Below are 23,264 nucleotides of genomic sequence, written 5' to 3'. Positions count from 1 at the left end.
TTCAGCACCCAACAAGGTAATAGTCACAATTTCTGTCATTCAATCAAAAATACCAAGCATACAAAGAACACGAAAATATGACCCATATTGAAGAGAAAAATTAACTTATCAAAGTTGAACCCAAACTGCGGCAGATGTTAGTATTAGCAGACAAGGATGTTAAAAGAGATAGCTGTGTTTCACATATTCAAAAGCTAAAGAGGAAAAAAGCATGCAAAGTAGAGATAGGAAGATATTTTATATTTAAAAAAAATATCCAAATCAAACTTCTAGAGATGAAAACTTCTATGTCTGAGATTTTTAAAAAGGACATTGGGTGTGATTACCAGCAGACATTATAGAAGAAAGGATTAGTGAACATCAAAACACAGCAGTAGAAACTATTCAAAATGAAATACAGAGAAAACAAAGACCAAAATAAATAAATAATGTAAAAAGAACATCACAGTGACTGTGAAACTTCATGCAGCCTAATATGGATTACTTGGAATTCTTGAAGGAGGAAGGAGGCACAAAAATATTTTTTGACAAATTAATGGCCAAAATGATCCAAATTTGATTAAAGCTGAAACCTAAAGATCTAAAATGCTCAGTGAACCCCAAGCATGTGAAATATGAAGAAAACTATACCAAGACACATAATCAAATTACTCAGAGTTAATGATAAAGAGAAAAATCTTAAAAGCAGTCAGAAGAATAAAATATTTTATATACAAAGGAACAAAGATAAGTATGACATCAGATTTCTCATTGGAAACAATGCAAGTGAAAAGACAGTGGAGCAACATCTTTCCAATATAGAATTCTAAAGCCATGAAAATATCTTTCAAAAATGAAGTGAAAATACTTTTTCAGACATACTATAGTTGGGCTAATTCATCACTAGCACACCCACGAAGAAGAAATGTGCTAAAGGAAGCCCTTTGAGTGGAAGGAAAATGATACCAGATGGAACTATGGACCTACACAAAGAAGTGAAAATCACCAGAAATGGTATCTACAAGATTACATTTATAATATTTCTTCTTATTATTTAAATCCCTTTAAAAGATAAGTGTTTAAACAAAACTAATAACAATGTAGTTTAGAGTTTATAACACATGTAAAAATAAAATGTATGACAAAGACAAGAGAGGAGAAGTGGAAATACACTTTTGCAATATTTTTATACTGTATTTGAAGTGGTATAATATCACTTAACGATCTGTGGGAAGTTAAAGATGTACATTTTTTTAAATATTTATTTACTTATTTGTTTATTTGACTGCACTGGGTCTTAGTTGCTACATGCAGGATCTTCATTGCCGCATTCGGGATCTTTAGTTGTGGTGTCCAGGATATTTAATTGTGGCATGTGGGATCTTTAGCTGTGGCATGTGGGATCTTTAATTGTGGCATGCGGGATCTTTACTTGTGGCATGTGGGATCTTTTAGTTGTGACATGTGTAATCTTTAGCTGCGGCATGTGGGATCTTCAGTTGCAGCATGCAAACTCTTAGTTGCAGTATGTGGGATCTAGTACCCTGACCAGGGATCAAACATGGGTCCCCTGCATTGGGAGCATGGAGTCTTAGCCACTTGACCACCAGGGAAGTCCCTAAAGATGTATATTATCAGCCCTACAGTGACCACTAAAATGACAAAATTAAAAATTATGCTATGTGATCATAAAAAATATTCAGTTAATCTCAAACAAGAGGGAAAAGAATAAAAAGAAAAGCTGGGACAGGTAGAAAACAAATAAGATAACAGAGTTAAACCTAACCATAAAATAATCAATTAAATGTAAATGATCCAGTGACTTCCCTGATGGTCCAGTGGCTAAGACGCCATGCTCCCAATGCAGGGAGCCAAGGTTTGATCCCTGGTCATGGAACTAGATCCCACATGCCACAAATAAGAGTTTGCATGCTGCAACTAAAGATCCTGCATGCCACAATGAGGATCCTGCACGCAGCAACGATGATCCCACATGCTGCAACTAAGACCCAACACAGACAAATAAATAAATATTTTTAAAATAAATAAATAAGTGTAAATGATCCAAACATTATAATTAAAAGTCAGAGATTATCAGATCAAAAAGAGCAAGACCCAACTATATGGTGCCTACAAGAAACACACTTCATATATGAAGGCAAAAATAGCATAAAATAAAAGGATAGGAGGAGCTTCAAGATGGTGGAAGAGTAAGACGTGGAGATCACCTTCCTCCCCACAAATACATCAGAAATACATCTACATGTCAAACAACTCCTACAGAACACCTACTGAATGCTGGCAGAAGACCTCAGACCTCCCAAAAAGCAAGAACCTCCCCCATGTACATGGGTAGGGCAAAAGAAAAAAGGAAAAACAAAGACAAAAGAGTAGGGACAGGACCTGCACCAGTGGGAGGGAGCTGTGAAGGAGGAAAGGTATCCACACACTAGGAAGCCCCTTCACTGGCGGCGACAGGGGTGGCAGGGGGGAAGCTTCGGAGCCATGGAGGAGAGCGCAGCAACAGGGGTGCAGAGGGCAAAGCGGAGAGATTCCTGCATGGAGGATCGGTGCTGACCAGCACTTACCAGCCCAAGAGGCTTCTCTGCTCAATGGCTAGGGCAGGTGGGGGCTGAGAGCTGAGGCTCCAGCTTCGGGGGTCGGATCCCAGGGAGTGGACTGGGGTTGGCTGCGTGAACACAGCCTGAAAGAGGCTAGTGCACCACAGCTAGCCGGGAGAGAGTCCTGGAAAAAGTCTGGAACTGCCGAAGAGGCAAGAGACATTTTTTGGCTCTTTGTTTTGTGTTGTGTGAGGAGAGGGGATTAAGAGTGCCACCTAAACGAGCTCCAGAGATGGGCGCAAGCCACGGCTATCAGCGCGGACCCCACAGACGGGCATGAGACGCTAAGGCTGCTGCTGCAGCCACCAAGAAGCCTGTGTGCAAGCACAGGTCACTGTCCACACCGCCCCTCCCGGGAGCCTGTGCAGCCCGCCACTGCCAGGGTCCCGTGATCCAGGGACAACTTCCCCAGGAGAACACATGGCGCACCTCAGGATGTTACAACGTCATGCCAGCCTCTGCCACCACAGGCTTGCCCCGCCTTCCATACACCTCCCTCCCCCCGGCCTGACTGAGCCAGAGCCCCCTAATCAGCTGCTCTTTAACCCCATCCTGTCTGAGCGGGAAAAGACACCCTCAGGCGACCTACACATAGAGGCATGGCCAAATCCAAAGCTGAACCCCAGGAGCCGTGCGAACAAAGAAGAGAAAGGGAAATTTCTCCCAGCAGCCTCAGGAGCAGCGGATTAAATCTCCACAATCAACTTGATGTACCCTGCATCTGTGAAATAACTGAATAGACAACGAATCATCCCAAATTAGGGCGATGGACTTTGGGAACAAAAATATGTGTTTTTTGTCCTTTGTCTCTTTTTGTGAGTGTGTATGTGTATGCTTCTCTGTATGATTTTGTCTGTATAGCTTTGCTTTTACCATCTGTCCTAGGGTTCTGTCTGTCCGTTTTTTTGCTGTTGTTTTTTTTTTTTTAGTATACTTTTTAGTGCTTGTTATCATTGGTGGATTTATTTTTTGCTTTGGTAGCTCTCTTCTTTCTTTTTTTAAAAATTTTTAATTTTTAATTATTTTTTATTTTAATAACTTTATTTTATTTTTCTTTCTTTCTTTCTTTTTTTCTCCCTTTTATTCTGAGCCTTGTGGATGACAGCATCTGGGTGCTCTGGCCGGGCATCAGGCCTGTGCCTCTGAAGTGGGAGAGCTGAGTTCAGGACATTGGACCACCAGAGACCTCCCAGCTCCATGTAATATCAAACAGTGAAAATCTCCCAGAGATCTCCATCTCAACGCCAAGACCCAGCTCCACTCAATGACCAGCAAGCTACAGTGCTGGACACCCTATGCCAAACAACTAGCAAGACAGGAACACAACCCCACCCATTAGGAGAGAGGCTGCCTAAAATCATAATAAGGTCACAGACACCCCAAAACACACCACTGGATGCAGACATGCCCACCAGAAAAACAAGATCCAGCCTCATCCAACAGAACTCAGGCACTAGTCCCCTCCACCAGGAAGCCTACACAACCCACTGAACCAACCATAGCCACTGGGGGCAGACACTAAAAACAACAGGAACTATGAAACTGCAGCCTGTGAAAAGGAGACCCCAAACACAATAAGTTAAGCAAAATGAGAAGAGAAACACACAGCAGATGAAGGAGCAAGGTAAAAATCAACCAGATCAAACAAATGAAGAGGAAATAGGCAGTCTACCTGAAAAAGAATTCAGAATAATGATAGTAAAGATGATCCACAATCTTGGAAATAGAATGGAGAAAATACAGGAAACGTTTAACAAGGACCTAGAACAACCAAAGAGCAAACAAACAATGATGAACAACACAATAAATGAAGTTTAAAATTCTATACAAGGAAGCAATAACAGAAAAACTGAGGCAGCAGAACGGATAAGTTACCTGGAAGATAAAATAGTGGAAATAACTACTGCAGAACAGAATAAAGAAAAAAGAATGAAAAGAATTGAGGGACAGTCTCAGAGGCCTCTGGGACAACATTAAATGCACCAAGATTCGAATTATTGGGGTCCCAGAACAAGAAGAGAAAAAGAAAGGGACTGAGAAAATATTTGAAGAGATTATAGTTGAAAACTTCCCTCATATGGGAAAGGAAGTCGTCAGTCAAGTCCAGGAAGTGCACAGAGTCCCATACAGGATAAATCCAAGAAAAAACATGCCAAGACACATATTAATCAAACTATCAAAAATTAAATACAAAGAAAAAATATTAAAAGCAGCAAGGGAAAAACAACAAATAACATACAAGGGAATCACCATAAGGTTAACAGCTGATCCTTCAGCAGAAACTCTGCAGGCCAGAAGGGAGTGGCAGGACATATTTAAAGTGATGAAAGGCAAAAACCTAAAACCAAGATTACTGTACCCAGCAAGGATCTCATTCAGATTTGATGGAGAAATTAAAAGCTTTACAGACAAGCAAAAGCTAAGAGAATTCAGCACCACCAAAACAGCTTTACAACAAATGCTAAAGGAACTTCTCTAGGCAGGAAACACAAAACAAAGAAAAGACCTACAATAACAAACCCAGAACAATTAAGAAAATGGTAATAGGAACATACATATCGATAATTACCTTAAATGTAAATGCTTAAATGCTCCAAACAAAAGACATAGACTGGCTGAATGCATACAAAAACAAGACCCATATATATGCTGTCTACAAGAGGCCCACTTCAGACCTAGGGACACATACAGACTGAAAGTGAGGGAATGGGAAAAGATATTCCATGCAAATGGAAATCAAAAGAAAGCTGGAGTAGCAATTCTCATATCAGACAAAATAGACTTTAAAATAAAGACTATTAAAAGAGACAAAGAAGGACACTACATAATGATCAAGGGATCAATCCAAGAAAAAGATATAACAATTGTAAATATTTATGCACCCAACATAGGAGCACCTCAATATATCAGGCTAATGCTAACAGCCATTAAAGAGGAAATCAACAGTAACACAATGATAGTAGGGGACTTTAACACCCCACTTTCACCAATGGACAGATCATCCAAAATGAAAATAAATAAGGAAACACAAGCTTTAAATGATACATTAAACAAGATGGAATTAATTGATTTTCATAGGACATTCCATACAAAAACAACAGAATACACTTTCTTCTCAAGTGCTCATGGAACATTTTCCAGGATAGGTCATATCTTGGGTCACAAATCAAGCCTCAGTAAATTTAAGAAAATTGAAATCGTATCAAGTATCCTTTCCGACCACAACGCTATGAAACTAGATATCAATTACAGGAAAAAATCTTTAAAAAATACAAACACATGGAGGCTAAATGATACACTACTTAATAACCAAGAGATCACTGAAGAAATCAAAGAGGAAATCAAAAATTACCTAGAAATAAATGACAATGAAAACACGACGACCCAAAACCTATGGGATGCAGCCAAAGCAGTTCTAAGAGGGGAGTTTTAGCAATACAATCCTACCTTAAGAAACAAGTAACATCTCAAATAAACAACCTAACCTTACACCTAAAGCAATTACAGAAAAAAGAACAAAAACACCCCAAAGTTAGCAGAAGGAAAGGAATCATAAAGATCAGATCAGAGAAAAATGAAAAAGAAATGAAGGAACCAATAACACAGATCAATAAAACTAAAAGCTGGTTCTTTGAGAAGATAAACAAAATGGATAAACCATTAGCCAGACTTATCAAGAAAAAAAGGGAGACGTCTCAAATTAACAGAATTTGAAATGAAAAAGGAGAAGTAACAACTGACACTGCAGAAGTACAAAGGATCATGAGAGATTACTACAAGCAACTATATGCCAATAAAATGGACAACCTGGAAAAAATGGACAAATTCTTAGCAAAGCCCAACCTTCCGAGACTGAACCAGGAAGAAATAGAAAATATAAACAGACCAATCACAAGCACTGAAATTGAAACTGTGATTAAAAATCTTCTAACAAACAAAAACCCAGGAACAGATGACTTCACAGGCGAATTCTATCAAACATTTAAAGACGAGCTAACACCTATCCTTCTCAAACTCTTCCAAATTATAGCAGAGGGAGGAACACTCCCAAACTCACTCTACAAGGCCACCATCACCCTGATACCAGAACCAGACAAAGATGTCAGAAAGAAAGGAAACTACAGGCCAATATCACTGATGAACATAGGTCCAAAAATCCTCAACAAAATACTAGCAAACAGAATCCAATAGCACATTAAAAGGATCATACACCATGATCAAGTGGGGCTTATCCCAGGAATGCAAGGATTCTTCAGTATACGCAAATCAATCAATGGGATACACCATATTAACAAATTGAAGAATAAAAACCATATGATCATCTCAATAGATGCAGAAATAGCTTTTGACAAAATTCAGCACCCATTTATAATAAAAACCCTCCAGAAAGTAGGCATAGAGGGAACTTTCCTCAACATAATAAAGGCCATATATGACAAACCCACAGCCAACATTGTCCTCAATGGTGAAAAACTGAAACCATTTCCACTAAGATCAGGAATAAGACAAGGTTGCCCACTCTCACCACTGTTATTCCACATTGTTTTGGAAGTTTTAGCCACAACACTCAGAGAAGAGAAAGAAATAAAAGGAATCCAAATTGGAAAAGAAGAAGTAAAGCTGTCACTGTTTGCAGATGACATGATACTCTACATAGAGAATCCTAAAGATGCTATCAGAAAACTACTAGAGCTAATCAATGAATTTGGTAAAGTAGCACCATTGCAACAAAAAGAATAAAATACCTAGCAATAAACCTACCTACGGAGACAAAAGACCTGTATGCAGAAAACTATAAGACACTGATGAAAGAAACTAAAGATGATACAAACAGATGGAGAGATATACCATGTTCTTGGATTGGAAGAATCAACATTGTGAATGACTCTACTACCCAAAGCAATGTACAGATTCAATGCAATCCCTATCAAACTACCACTGCCATTTTTCACAGAACTAGAACAAAAAATTTCACGTTTTTTATGGAAACACCAAAGACCCCGAATAGCCAAAGCAATCTTGACAAAGAAAAACGGAGCTGGAGGAATCAGGCTCCCTGACTTCAGATTATATTACAAAGCTATAGTAATCAAGACAGTATGGTACTGGCACAAAAACAGAAATATAGATCAATGGAACAGAATAGAAAGCCCAGAGATAAACTCATGCACATATGGTTACCTTATTTTTGCTAAAGGAGGCTCGAATATACAACGCAGAAAAGACAGCCTCTTCAATAAGTGGTGCTGGGAAAACTGGACAGCTACATGTAAAAGAGTGGAATTGGAACATTCCCTAACACCATACACAAAAATAAACTCAAAAAGCATTAAAGACCTAAATGTAAGGCCAGACACTATAAAACTCTTAGAGGAAAACATTGGCAGAACACTTCTGGCATAAATCACAGTAAGATCCTTTTTGACCCACCTCCTAGAGTAATGGAAATAAAAGCAAAAATAAACAAGTGGGATGTAATGAAACTTAAAAGCTTTTGCACAGCAAAGGAAACCATAAAGAAGACAAAAAGAGAACCCTCAGAATTGGAGAAAATATTTGCAAATGAAGCCACTGACAAAGGATTAATCTCCAAAATATACAAGCAGCTTATGCAGCTCAATATCAAAAAAACAAACAACCCAATCCAAAAATGGGCAGAAGACCTAAATAGACATTTCTCCAAAGAAGATATACAGATTGCCAACAAACGCATGAAAGAATGCTCAACATCATTAATCATTAAAGAATTGTAAATCAAAACTACAATGAGATATCACCTCACACCAGTCAGAATGGCCATCATGAAAAAAATCTACAAACAATAAATGCTGGAGAGGGTGTGGAGAAAAGGGAACTCTTTTGCACTGTTGGTGGGATTGTAAATTGATACAGCCACTATGGAGAAGAGTATGGAGGTTCCTTTAAAAACTAAAAATAGAACTACCCTACCACCCAGCAGTTCCCACTACTCTGCATATACCCTGAGAAAACCGTAATTCAAAAAGAGTCATGTACCACAGTGTTCTTGCAGCTGTATTTACAATAGCCAGGACATGGAAGCAGCCTAAGTGTCCATCGACAGATGAATGGATAAAGAAGATGTGGCACATATATACAATGGAATATTACGCAGCCGTAAAAAGAAACAAAATTGAGTTATTTGTAGTGAGGTGGATGGACCTAGAGTCTGTCACACAGATTGAAGTAAGTCAAAAAGAGAAAAACAAATACTAACTAACTAACTAACTAACACATATATATGGAATTAAAAAAAAAAAGTCATGAAGAATGTAAAGGCAGGACGGGAATAAAGATGCAGACCTACTAGAGAATGGAATTGAGGACGTGGTGAGGGGGAAGGGTAAGCTGGGACAAAGTGAGAGAGTGTCATGTATATATATACACTACCAAATGTAAAACCGATAGCTAGTGGGAAGCAGCCACATAGCACAGGGAGATCAGCTCAGTGCTTTTTGACCACCTAGAAGGGTGGGATAGGGAGGGTGGGAGGGAGGGAGTTGCAAGAGGCATGAGATATGGAGATATATGTATATGTATAGCCGATTCACTTTGTTATAAAGCAGAAACTAACACACCATTGTAAATCAATTATACTCCAATAAAGATGTAAAAAAAAATTTTTTTTTAATTTAAAAAATAATACATAAATTAATAAAAGGATAGACAAAAGTATACATGATAACATCTTTTAAAAGAAAGCCAGGGTATCTGTATTAATATAAAAGTGTATTTCAGAGCAAAGAATATTACCACTGTTAAAGAGGGTCATCTCACAATAGTAATGGAGTCAGTTCATCACAAGCACATAAAAATCATAAATGATTATGAACATAATTATAGAGCTTCAAATATATGTAGCAAAAAGTAGAACTTCAAGGATAAACAGATAAAACCACAATTATAGTCAAATCCTTTAATACTTCTCAGTAATGAATTAGAACAAATAGAGAATCAGTAAGTGAGTAGAGCACTTGGACAACACTGTAAACCATCTGGGTCAAATTGAAATTAATAGAACATGTCAGAATACTCAGAAAAGCAGCAAAATATGCATTCTTCTCAATTACATATGGAACATTTACCAAGATAGATCATTGTTCTAGGCCATAAAACAAGTCAAGATATGTTTAAAAGTATTCAGATCATACAAAGTTTGTCTTCTCTGACAACAATGGAATTAAATTAGCAACCATGACAAAAGGATATCTGCAATATCAAAAAAAATTAGGAAATTGACACACTTCTAAATAATCAATGAGTCAAAAGACAATTCTTAAAAACTAATTAGAAAGTGTTTTGAACTGAAAGAAAATGAGAACAGTACATGTCAAACTTGGCAGTACGCTACTAAAGCGCTATTTAGATGGAAGTTTATAGTGTTCGTCCCCAGTATTAGAAAAGGAGATATGTCTCAAATCAATGATCTCTACTTCCACATTAAGAAAATAGCAAAAAGATGCACAAATTAAACCAAAAGTAACAGAGGAAAGGAAATAGAAAAAATCATTGTGTAAATTAATGCCATAGAAAACAGAAACTGCAGAGAAAATCAGTGAAGCCAAATGCTGATTATTTGAGATCAACAAAATTGATAACTCTTTACCCAGACTGACTAAAGATTTTTTTTTTTGATTTGCTGAGGAATTTCTTTCTTCCTTCCTTCCTTCCTTCCTTCCTTCCTTCCTTCCTTCCTTTCTTTTCTTTTCTTTCTTTCTTTCTTTCTTTTTCTTTTTCTTTCTCTTTCTTTCTTTCTTTCTTTCTCTTTCTTTCTTTCTTTCTTTCTTTCTTTCTTTCTTTCTTTCTTTCTTTCTTTCTTTCTCTTTCTTTCTTTGTCTTTCTTTCTTTCTTTCTTTCTTCCTTTCTTTCTTTCTTTCCTTTTCTTTTCTTTCTTTTATTTGGTTGCCCTGAGTCTTAGTTGCAGCTCACAGGCTCCTTTTTTTTTTTTTTGAATTTTATTTTATTTTATTTTTTTCTACAGTAGGTTCTTATTAGTTATCTATTTTATACATATTAGTGTATGTATCTCAATCCCAATCTCCCAATTCATCCCACCACCACCACCCCACCCCCCGCTTTCCCCCTTGGTGTCCATACATTTGTTCTCTACATCTGTATCTCTATTTCTGCCTTGCAAAGCAGTTCATCTCTCCCATTTTTCTAGATTCCACATATATGCATTAATATACGATATTTGTTTTTCTGTTTCTGACTTACTTCACTCTGTATGACAGTCTCTAGGTCCATCCATGTCTCTACAAATGATCCAATTTCATTCCTTTTTATGGCTGAGTAATATTCCATTGAATATATGCACCACATCTTCTTTATCCTTTCATCTAGACTGACTAAAGATTTTTTTAAAAGCCACAAATTACCAATATTAGAATTGAGAGAAGTGGACTCACTACCAAGTCTACTGCTATTATAAGATAAGAAAAGAATGTTTTTCAGACTATACTACAAAGCTACAGTAATCAAGACAGTATGGTACTGACACAAAAACAGATATATAAATCAATGGAACAGAATAGAAAGCCCAGAGATAAACCCACACACATATGGTCACCTAATCAATGACAAAGGAGGCAAGAATATACAATGGAAAAAAGACAGTCTCTTCAATAAGTGGTGCTGGGAAAATTGGACAGCTACATGTAAAAGAATGAAATTAGAACACTCCCTAACACCATACACAAAAATAAACTCAAAATGGATTAATGACCTAAATGTAAGGCCAGACACTATAAAACTCCTAGAAAACGTAGGCAGAATACTCTTTGACATAAATCACAGCAAGATCTTTTTTGACCCATCTCCTAGAATAATGAAAATAAAAACAAAAATAAACAAATGGGACCTAATGAAACTTAAAAGCTTTTGCACAGCAAAGGAAACCATAAACAAGATGAAAAGAAAACCCTCTGAATGGGAGAACATATTTGCAAATGAAGAAACTGACAAGGGATTAATCTCCAAAATATACAAACAGCTCAATATCAAAAAAACAAACAACCCAATTAGAAAATTGGCAGAAGACCTAAGTAGACATTTCTCCAAAGAAGACATACAGATGGCCAAGAGGCACATGAAAAGATGCTCAACATCACTAATTATTAGAGAAATGCAAACAAAAACTACAATGAGGTACAAGTCAGAATGGGCATCATCAGAAAATCTACAAACAACAAATGCTGGAGAGGGTGTGGAGAAAAGGGAATTCTCTTGCACTCTTGGTGGGAAAGTAAATTGATACAGCCACTATGGAGAACAGTATGGAGGTACCTTAAGAAAACTAGAAATAGAACTACCATATGACCCAGCAATCCCACTACTGGGCTGAGAAAACCATAATTCGAAAAGGTACATGCACCCCAGTGTTCATTGCAACACTATTTACAATAGCCAGGACATGGAAGCAACCTAAATGTCCATCAACAGAGGAATGGATAAAGAAGATGTTGTACATGTATACAATGGAATATTACTCAGCCATAAGAAGGAACAAAATTATGCCATTTGCAGAGACATGGATGGACCTAGAGACTGTCATACAGAGTGAAGTAAGTCAAAAGGAGAAAAACAAATATCCTATATTAATGCATATGTGTGGAATCTAGAAAATTTGTACAGATTAACCAATTTGCAAACAGAAATAGGGACACAGACATAGAGAACAAACATATGGACACAAAGAGGGGAAAGGGGGGGGGATGAATTGGGAGATAGGGTTTGACATATATACACTACTATGTATAAAATAGATAACTAATGAGAATCTACTGTATAGCACAGGGAACTCTACTCATTGCTCTTTGGTGACCTAAATGGGAAGGAAATCCAAAAAGGAAGGGAAATATTTATATGTATAGCTGATTCACTTTGCTGTACATCAGAAACTAACACAACATTGTAATGCAACTATACTCCAATAAAAATTAATTTTAAAAAAGAATGTTTTAAACAATTTTTTTAAGTTGAAATATAGTCGATGTACAATATTATCTTACTTCCAGGTGTACAATTTAGTGATTTGACATTTGCATACGTTATGAAATTTTCACCACAATAAGTCTAGTAACTAACCATCTGTCCCCATGCAAGTTATTACAATATTATTGACCACATCCTTTATGCTATCTATTACACCCCTGTGACTTATTTATTTTATAAACAGAGGTTTCTACCTCCTAACCCCCTTGATCTGTTTCATAGTCCCCCCTCCATGACCCACACCCCAGAACTACCAGTTTGTTCTCTGTATTTATGGGTCTATTTCTATCTTGTTGTGTTTGTTTGTTTTGTTTTTTAGATTTCACACATAAGTAAGATCATACAGTATTTATCTTAATCTGACTTATTTCACTTAGCATACCCTCTAGATGCATCCATGTTTCACAAATAGCAAGATTTCATTCTGTTTATGGCAGAGCAATTTTCCATTATATTATTTTATGATTATGTCACATCTTTTTTTATCTATTCATCTATCCATGGACACTTAAACTGCTTTCAAATCTTGGCTATTACAGATAATGCTGCAATGAACATTGGTGTGTATATATCTTTTCAAATTAGTGGTTTTGTTTTCTTTGTGTAAATACCCAGAAGTGAAATTGCTGGATCATATTGCAGTACTATTTTTAACTTTTTGAGAACCTCTATACTGTTTTGCATAGTAACTGCACCAATTTACAATGCTGCCAACACTACACAAGGTTCCCTTTTCTCCACATCCTCACCAACACTTATTGTTGTCTTTTAAACTATAGCCATTCTGACAGTTATGAAGTATTATCTCATTTTGGTGTTAATTTGCATTTCCCTTATGATTAGTGATGCTGAGCACCTTTCATGTGTCTGTTGGCCATCTCTGTGTCTTCCTTGGAAAAATGTCTAATCAGGTTCTCCACCTATTTTTTAATTATTTGTTTTATGATGTTGAGTTGTATGATTTCTTTACATATTTTGGATATTAATCCCTTATTGGATATATAATAGGCAAACATCTTCTCCTATTCAGTAGGCTGCATTTTACCCTTGTTTATAGTTTTCTTTACTGTGCAAAAGCTTTTTAGTTTGATGTAGTACCATTTGTTTGCTTTTGTTTTTGTTGCCCTTGCCTGAGGAGACAGATCTCCCAAAATAATGCTAAAATCCATGTCATAGAGCATACTGACTGTGTTTTCTTCTAGGAGTTTTACAGTTTCTGGTCTTATATTTAAATCTTCATCCATTTTGGGTTTATTTTTATATGTGGTGTGAGATTGTATGTGAGTTTGATTTTTTTGTATGTTGCTGTACAGTTTTGCCAACACCATTTACTGAAGAGGCTGTCTTTTCCCCATTGTATATTCTTGTCTCCTGTGTCTTAGAGTAATTGATCATATAAGTGTGGGTTATTTTGGGGTCCTCTATTCTGTTCTATTTATCTCTGTGTCTGTTTTTGTGCCAGTACCATACTGTTCTGATGACTGTAGCTATGTAGTAGTGTTTGAAATCAGGGAGCATAATTCCTCCAGCTTTGTTCTTATGATTATTTTGGCTATTTGGGGTACTTTGTATTTTCATACAAATTTTAGAATTACTTGTTCTGTAAAAAAATGCCATTGGCAATTTTTTTAATGTTTCTTAAATTTTATTGAAGTATAGTTGACTTACAATGTTGTGTTAGCCATTGGTATTTTGATATGGATTGCGTTGAATCTATATATTGCCTTGCATAATGTGGTCATTTTAACAACATTAATTTTTCCAATCCATAAGCATGGTATATCTTTCCAATTTTTGTGTTGTCTTCAAGTTCTTTCATCAGTGTCTAATATTTTTCAAGTCTTGACCTTTTTAGTTAGATTTATTCCTAGATATTTAATCTTTTTATGCAATTGTAAATGGGATTGTTTTCTTAATTTCTCTTTCTGATAGTTCATTATTAGTGTATAGAAAAGCAACAGGTTTCTTTATATTAATCTTGCTTCCTGCAACTTTACTGAATTCATTTATTAGTTGTAATGGTTTTTGTTTTCTGGTGTTTTGGGGGGGGTTTGTTTGTTTGGTGGAGTCAGTAGTCTATAGGATTTTCTATGTATAGTTTCATGTCACCTGTAAGCAGTGACAGTTTTACTTCTTCCTTTCCAATTCGGATTCCTTCTATTTCTTTTTCATATTTGATTGCCATGGCTTCCATTACTACGTTGAATAAAAGTTGTGACAGTGGGCATCCTTGTCTCATTCTTGATCTTAGAAGAAATGCTTTTAGCTTTTCACAGTTGAATTTGGTGTTGGCTGTGGGTTTGTCATACATGCTGTTTATTATGTTGAGGTATGTTCCCTCTATACCTACTTCGTTAAGAGTTTTTATCATGAAAGTATGCTGAATCTTGTCAAAAGCTTTTTCTGCATCTATTGAGATGATCATAATATAATTTTTATTCTTCAGTTTGTTTATGTAGTGTATCACATCAATTGATTTCAGAATATTGAACCATTTTTACATCCCTGGATTAATCCCACTTGATCATGGTGTATGATCCTTTTAATGTATTATTGCATTTGGTTTGCTAATATTTTGTTGAGGAATTTTGCATCTATGTTTATCAGTGACATTAGTCTGTAATTTTTTGTGTGTGTGGTGTCTTTGGTTTCTGGTATCCATGTAATGCAACCTTTGGAATGATTTCAGAACCATTCCTTCTTCTTCAATTTTTGGGAATAATTTTAGAAAGATAGATGTTAACTTTTCTTTAAATGTTGATAAAATTCACATGTAATTTTTTTTTGTTTATTAGGAGTTTTTTAAATTACTGATTCAAATTAATTACTGGTAATTGGTCTGTTTATACACTCTTCCTGATTCATTCTTGGGTAGTTGTAAGTTCTAGGAGTGTATCCAATTTTTCTATATTGTCCATTCCATTGGTGTGTAATTGTTAATAGTAATCTCTTATGCTCCTTTTTATTTCTGTGGTATCAGTTGTCACTTCTCTTTTGTTTCTGATTTTACTGATTTGGGCTATCTCGTGTTTTTTTCTAATGAGTCTGGCTAAAGCTTTATCAATTTTGTTGATAAAACAAAATTTTCAGAGAGCTAACTCTTAGTTTCATTGATCTTTCCTATTGCCTTTTTAGTCTCTGATTTTATTTATTTATGCCCTGATCTTCATGATTTCTTTCCTTCTACAAACTTTAGGCTTTGTTTATTCTTCTTTTTCGAGTTCTTTTCGGTGTAAAGTTAGATCATTTGAGATTTTCCTTGTTTCCCAAGGTAAGCTTGTATCTCTTTAAAGTTCCCTCTTAGAACTGCTTTTGCTGTATCCCATAGGTTTTGGATCATTGTGTTTTTGTTTTCATTTGTATCCAGATTTTTTATTTCCTCTTTTATTTCTTTAACCCATTGGTTGTTTAATAGCATGTTGTTTAGACTCCATGTGTTTATGTTTTTTACAGTTTTGTTTTAATTATAGTTGATTTCTAGTCTCATACCATTGTGGTTGAAAAAGATGCTTGATATGATTTCAGTCTTCTTCAATGTATTGAGACTTGTTTTCTGCTCTAGCTTGTGATCTATCCTGGGGAATTTTCTATGTGTACTTGAAAAGAATGGGTGTTCTGCTATTTGGGGATGCAATGTTTTGTGTATATCTATTAATTCCATATGGTCTAATGTTTCATTTAAGGCCAGGGTTTCCGTATTGTTTTTCTTTCTAGATGATCTATCTGTTGATATAACTGAGGTCTTAAAGTCCCCACTTTTATTACATTACTGTCAGTTTTTCTCTTATGTGTGTTAATATTTGCTTTATGTATTTAGGTGCTCCTACTTTGGGTGTATATATATTGACATTAGTTATATCTTCTTCTTGGACTGATCCCTTTATCATTATGTAATGTCTTTCTTTGTCTCTTGTTATGGTCTTTGTTTTAAAGTCTATTTTGCCTGTTATAAATATTGTACCTCAGCTTTCTTTTTATTTCCATTTGAAAGAAATACCTTTTTCCATCCCCCACTTTCAGTTTGCATGTGTCTTTAGATATGAAGTGAGTCTCTTGTAAATAGCTTATATATGGGTCTTGTTTTTGTATTCATTTAGCTACTCTATGTCTTTTGATTGGAGCATTTAGTCCATTTACATAATATTGATAAGTATGTACTTATTGCCATTTCGTTGTTTTCCACTTGTTTTTGTAGTTCTTTTTTGTTCCTTTCTTCTTCTTTTGTTCACTTTCCTTGTGATTTGATCACTATCTTTAGTGTTATGTTTGTATTCCTTTTGTGTGTGTATCTATTATAGGTTTTTGGTTTGCAGTTACCATGAGGTTCATATATAACAACCTATATATAGGTGTGTGATTATTTTAAGTTGATGGTCTAAAATTGAGCACATTCTAACCAACCTACCTTTTTACCCACCCCCTTTTTTTAATGTTTTTGACATCTTTTTTACATCTTTTTGTTTATGTATCCCTTAACTACTTATTGTGGATATAGATTATTTTTCTACTTTTATCTTTAAACCTTCCTAATAGCTTTATAAGTGGCTGATCTACTATCTTTACTGTATGTTTACCTCTACCAGTGAGATTTATCCTTTTACGATTTTTATATTTCTAGTTGTAGCCTTTTCTTTTCCACTTAGAGAAGTTTCTTTAACATTTCTTATAAAGCCAGTTTAGTGGTGCTGAACTCTTTTATCTTTTGTTTGTCTGTAAAAGTCTATTCCTCCTTCAAATCTAAATTATAGCCTTGCCAGGTATTTTTGGTTGTACATTTTTTTCTTTCATCTCTTTCAGTATATTGTGCCGCTCCCTTCTGGCCTGTAGCATTTATCCTGAAAAGTCAGGTAATTCTCTTATGGTAGTTCCCTTGTATATAGTTGCTTTTCTCTTGATGCTTTTAAGATGCTCTCTTTATCTTTAATTTTTTGTCATTTTAATTATACTTTGTCTTGCTCTTCATCTTGTTTGGGACTCTCTGTGCTTCCTGGACCTGAATGTCTGTTTCTTTTCTCAGGTTAGTGAAGTTTTCTGCTCTTATTTCTTCAAAAATTCTCTGCCCCTTTCTTTCTCTCTTCTCCTCCCTTCTCTCTTCTCCCCAATAATGCAAGTGTTAGTATGCTTGATGTTGTCCAAGAGGTCTCTTAAAGTATCCTCATTTTTTAATTCTTTTCTTTCTTCTGTTCAGTTCATGCGGTTTTCACTACTCTGTCTTCCTGATCACTGATTTGTTCCTCTGTATCATCTAATCTACTGTTGATTCCTTCTAGGCTATTTTTTAATTTCAGCTATTGTATTCTTCTGCTGTGTTTGGTTCTTTTTTATATTTTGTAACTCTGTTGAAATTCTTACTGTGTTCATTCATTCTTCTCCCAAATTCATTGAACATTTTATATTCATTATCTTGAACACTTTATCAGATATATTGCTTTTCTCCACTTCACTTCATTCTATTTCTGGGATTTTGCTGTGTTTCTTCATTTGGAACATATTCCTCTGTCTCATTTTCCCAATTCTTTGTTGTTTACTTCTATGTGTTAGGTAGGTCAGTTATGTTTCCTGATCTTATAGAAGTGGCTTTATGTAGGAGACATTCTATGGGGCCCAGCAGCACACCCCTCTGGTCACCAGAACTATATGCTTTAGTGGTAGCCCTGATGTAGGCTGAATACACACTTCTGTTGTGGTGGGGCTGACTACTATGAGTGTGCTGGTCAGTGGGCCTGGCACCTCGCCAAGTTGGCTGTGAGGCTGCTCTTTGGGTGGTGGCTGTGGGCCCACTGGAGAGCAGGGTAGGCTTCCTGCTCAGTTAGCTGTGTGGCCCAATGGGTATGGGGCTTCTGCAGCCCATTGGAGGACAGGGCTGGGTTTCTGTGTAGCCATCTGCATGGATCAGGTGAGCTCTTTGCTGGTGCCAACCTGTTTCACAGTGGGGCCATGTTAAACAACTTTAAATACAAAGTTAAAACAAATTTACACAAACTACCAAAGCTTCCCTAAGACAAATAGGTAACATGAATACCCCTGTATCAATTAAAGAAATTGAATTTGTTATTTAAAAACCTTCCCACAAAGAAAACTTTAGGCCAAGAGTATTTCACCAGTGAATTCTATGATATATTTTTAAAATAAATGACACCATTTCTTAACTCTTTCAGAAAATTGAAGGGAGGGGGACACTTCCCAATTTATTCTATGAGGCCAACATTATGTGATACCACAACCAAGAATAACACATTACAAGAATATAAAACTGCAGACCAATATCTCTTATAAACAAAGATTTAAAACTTATAAACAAAGTTTTAGTAAACCAGGTCCAAAAATATATAAAAAGGAAAATACATCATGACCAAGTGGGATTTATCTTAGGAATGAAAGAGTGATTTACAAGAGAAAGTCAATCAACGTAATTCACCTTATTAGAAAATAACAAAAGAAAAACTATATGATCACCTCAATAGGTGCATAAAAGCATTTGACAAAATCCAACATACACAACTGATTTTAAAAATCAGCAAATTAAGAATAAAAGAGAACTTTCTCAACTTAACAAGGAACCTTTATGAAAAACCTTAAGATAGCATTGTATAATGGTAAAAGACTATTTAGTCTGCTCAGATTTAATGTAATTATTGCTGTTGTTGGTTAAACTTACCATTTGGTATTTGTTTTCTATTAACACCATTTGTTCCTTTGTTTCTTTCTTCCCTTTCTTGCTTAAAATAAAGAACAAGGTGAGAATGTTTGCCCATGCCACTTCTATTCAACATTGTACTGACAGTTCTAACAGGTGCAATGAATTAAGAAACAAGTAAAAGGAATCCATATTGAAAAGGAAAGTGTCTTTATTCAAACATTATTAGATGTAGAAAAGCTTATGAAATCTATTTTTCAAAAAGCTATCAGGGCTAATAAGTGTATTTACCAGATTGCAGTGTACATGGTCAATGTATAAAAACCAATTTCATTTTTATATGAAATATAACAAGTTAATTTTGTATATGAAATATATGAACAATCATAAATTGAAATTTTAAAAAATACTGTTTAAAATAGATTCAAAAATATTAAATACTTAGGGTAAATCTGACAAAAGATGTGCAAATATATACACTTAAAAACTACATACATTATTGAGCAAAGTAAAAGACTTACATGGGGAGATGTATCATGTTCATAGGTGGAAAATACTCAATATTGTTAAAATGTCAATTCTTGAGAAATGCAGCACAACGTCAATTAAAATCCTAGCAGGCTTCTATAGAAATTGAGAATTTGATTCTAAAAGTCATATGGCAATTCAGGGTAGAACAAAAAACTTATCTAGAAATAAATGCCACTAAAAATGTATGAGATCTTGGTTGGAATGCAGAATATTTTAAAATTTTTAAATCCTTCCTAAACTTATCTATAGATTTGATGCAGTGTTACTTTGTGGAAATCAGAAAATGATTCTAAAAGGTATATGATGGAGTAAAGGGCTGAGGGTTAGGAGGGGGTTGGGGCAAAGGATTTCTTCTACCATGTATCAAAATTTATTATAAAGCTATAGTAATTAAGACATTATAAATTATTTATAGCTGCCTTTTTTCATGTACTTCCACATCTCACCCTCACCAACCGTTAGTGTGTCCAGTCATTATTATTTAAACTCTTTTAGCATGTGTGAAGTGATATTTCATTTGGTTTTATTTATATATAATAATATAGCTGCACTAGCTTTCTTATGTTTCATGCTTATATGATGTAAGTTTTTCTATTATTTTACTATCAACCTGTCTGTGACTTTATATTTCTTGTAAACTGCATATAGGGTCTTGCATTTTCTCCAGTGTGACAATATCTGCCTTCAAATTTTAATAGTTAGTTCACTTAAATTTAATACAACTATTGCTAAGGTTGGGGTTAAGACTACCATCTTGGCATTTGTTTTCTATTAATGCCTCTTGTTCTTTGTTCCTTTGTTTCTTGTCTTCCTCTGGATGAATATGTATTTTTCAGTATTTCTATATTGTCTCCTATATTGATTTTTTTAATTCAAAATTATTTTTTAGTAGTTGCACTTGACTTTACAATAATCATCTTTAATTTATCAGAATCTGAATTTAAATAAAATTTACTTCACAACAGTGTAAAAACCTTATAACTCTACAACTCCATTTATACCCCACCCATCCTTTGTACTCTGGTCTCATATTTATTTCTAAATATGCTATAAATCCCAAAATACCTTGTTAATATTTTTGCTTTAAAAAGTCAATTGTGATAAAGATATATAGATACAAACTGATAGCAAAATAAGTTTTTTATATATACCTTCCTGTGTGCACTTTATTTCTGTCTGCACATCCAGTGTTCCTCCTGGTTTCATTTCCCTTCAACCTGAAGAACGTCTTTAAAATTTCTTGTATTGCAGGTTCTCTCAGCATTTGTCTGTATCAAAGTGTCTTTATTTTTTTGCCTTCATTTTTGAAGGACATTTTCCACTGAATACAGAATTATAGGATGATAGGTGGTTTTTGTTGTTTTTCAATTGTTTTTAAAGCAATATATAAAGACATCATTCCATTATCTTATGGCTTTCATCATTTTTGGTAAGAAGTGAGTCATTATTCATGTTACTGTTCTCAAATATATGTGTCTTTTTACTTGTTGCTGCTTTAGAGTTTTCCTTTTATCTTTGGTTTTCAGCACTTTTATTATGTGCCCAAGTGTAATTTCCTTTGTATTTATCCTGTTTGAGGTTCAATTGAACTTCTTGGATTTCTGGTATTATGTCTCATTAATTTTTGGTGTTCTTGGACATTATTTCTTCAAATACTTCTTCAGCACCATTCTCTTTTTCCTCTTCTTCTTGGATTCCAAAAACATATATATGAGACCATTTAATATAATCCCACAGATCTCAGATGACCTGTTAATTTTTTTTCAACTCTGCTTTTTTTCTTTGTATTTCAGTTTGGTTACATGCTATTAACCTCTCTTCAAATTCATTGCTCTTTTCCTCTTCTTTTCTCAGTTTACTCTTAAATCCATCTAATAATTTCTTTATTCCTGGTATCATATTTTTAATTTCTAGCATTTCCATTCTGTTTTTTTTTTATTATTTACATATCTTGGCTGTAGTTCCCCATCTCTGCATTCTTGTTGCCCATATTTCCACTAGATCTTCTGTGTTTTATCATAGCTATTTTCTTTTTTGCCATGCCTGGTATCTTAGCACTGAAAGGATTCCAGAGATCTCTTCATATTTCACAACTGAATCACCAGCTTTCCAAACCCTAGAAGAGCCATCTCTGCTCTATAGTCTAGCTGCCAGCTTTTTTTTTTTTTTCTTAATCACTGAGGATTTTTCTTTCCTCTTTCATCAGCCCCTGGATTTTCTTGCCTTGGGAGACCTCTATCTCTCTCACCTGATTCCCTGACCCCAATATAGCATGGAGACTGCTTTATACTTTCAGTAAAGGCCACACATATCTCAGAGAGAGAGTTTTTCTCAGCTCTCTTATCCTACTTCCTGTCTATGGTAGCTGAGCATCCAGAATGCTGATGGATTTCTCTCAACTTTGCTGCCTTGCTGCCTGCCCCCTCCCCATCTTCAGGAGGTTACTGCTTTATATTTGGGAGAGACCCTGAATGCATCAGAGGGATTACTCAGCTTTCCTGCTTTGCCTCAAGACCTTGGCTTACTGTACCCAAGCACTAAGTGAAGATCTATAGGAAAGAGTTTTGGGTGCGTGAAATCTCATTCCATGTCTGGGGCTAATTGGAATTCCCATCTATCGTGTTTATGACAAATTCCCCTTCCCATCCCTCTGCCAAGAATAGTGAGAATAGCTGTGTCTTTTCTATAAAGGGCTCATCATTTTGTTTCTAATCTATTTCCCTTTTGAGAATTGTTTCACACTCATTTTTAGCAACAGAAGTTCTAGGTTTTAAATTGAATCTTTGTTTGGTAAAATGTCTTTTTACCCCAAATGGTCTCTTTCTAAATTATCAGTTCGATTTCCGTCTACATCCTGTTTGAGTATAGACTAAATATTTGTACATTAAATAGATGTACAAATTTATTTAGGGAGACAAGATGTGCACAAAAGACTCCTGTTGATTGTCATGGACATAGAAGTTACATTTTAAGTAAAACTCTTTAAGAATTAGAAACAGCTGGGGAGGGGAAACAGGGGGAAAGGGAGACCTTGGCTCCCTAAATGAAATTATGCCCACTGAATTTCAAACATAGCAGTCTGTGCATGGCCTTCCTCTCTAACAGTGTCCATAAAATGGTAGTATTGTTTTGTCTCAGGTTTTAAGTTCTCTCTTCTCTTTAGCCAAGGAAATTTGAATTCCAAAAATAATGTTTGAAGTATCCTTATTTTTTTCCCTTGGTTATTTATTTTAAATATAGCAGTGTGTACACGTCAATCCCAAACTCCCTAACTACCCCTCCCCTCTATGCTTCCCCCCTGGTAACCATAAGTTTGTTCTCTAAATCTGTGAGTCTGTTTCTGTTTTGTAAGTAAGTTCATTTGTATCATTTTTTTTAGATTCCGCATATAAGCAATATCATATGATATTTTCTCTTTCTCTGACTTACTTCACTCAGTATGACAATCTCTAGGTCCATTCGTGTTGCTGCAAATGGCATTATTT

General features: G+C 35.3%; 1 protein-coding gene across 1 annotated transcript in view; it reads left to right on the top strand.

Annotated features, from left to right (window-relative positions):
* Window positions 1-23,264, top strand: part of CATSPERE (catsper channel auxiliary subunit epsilon) — a 268,765-nt gene that overhangs the window by 130,129 nt on the left and 115,372 nt on the right. The gene's annotated exons all lie outside the window — the stretch shown is intronic.

The sequence above is a fragment of the Eubalaena glacialis genome, chromosome 3 (genome assembly GCF_028564815.1).
Source record: "Eubalaena glacialis isolate mEubGla1 chromosome 3, mEubGla1.1.hap2.+ XY, whole genome shotgun sequence".
Classification (NCBI taxonomy): Eukaryota; Metazoa; Chordata; class Mammalia; order Artiodactyla; family Balaenidae; genus Eubalaena; species Eubalaena glacialis.
This window is presented reverse-complemented; position numbering and strand designations above follow the sequence as displayed.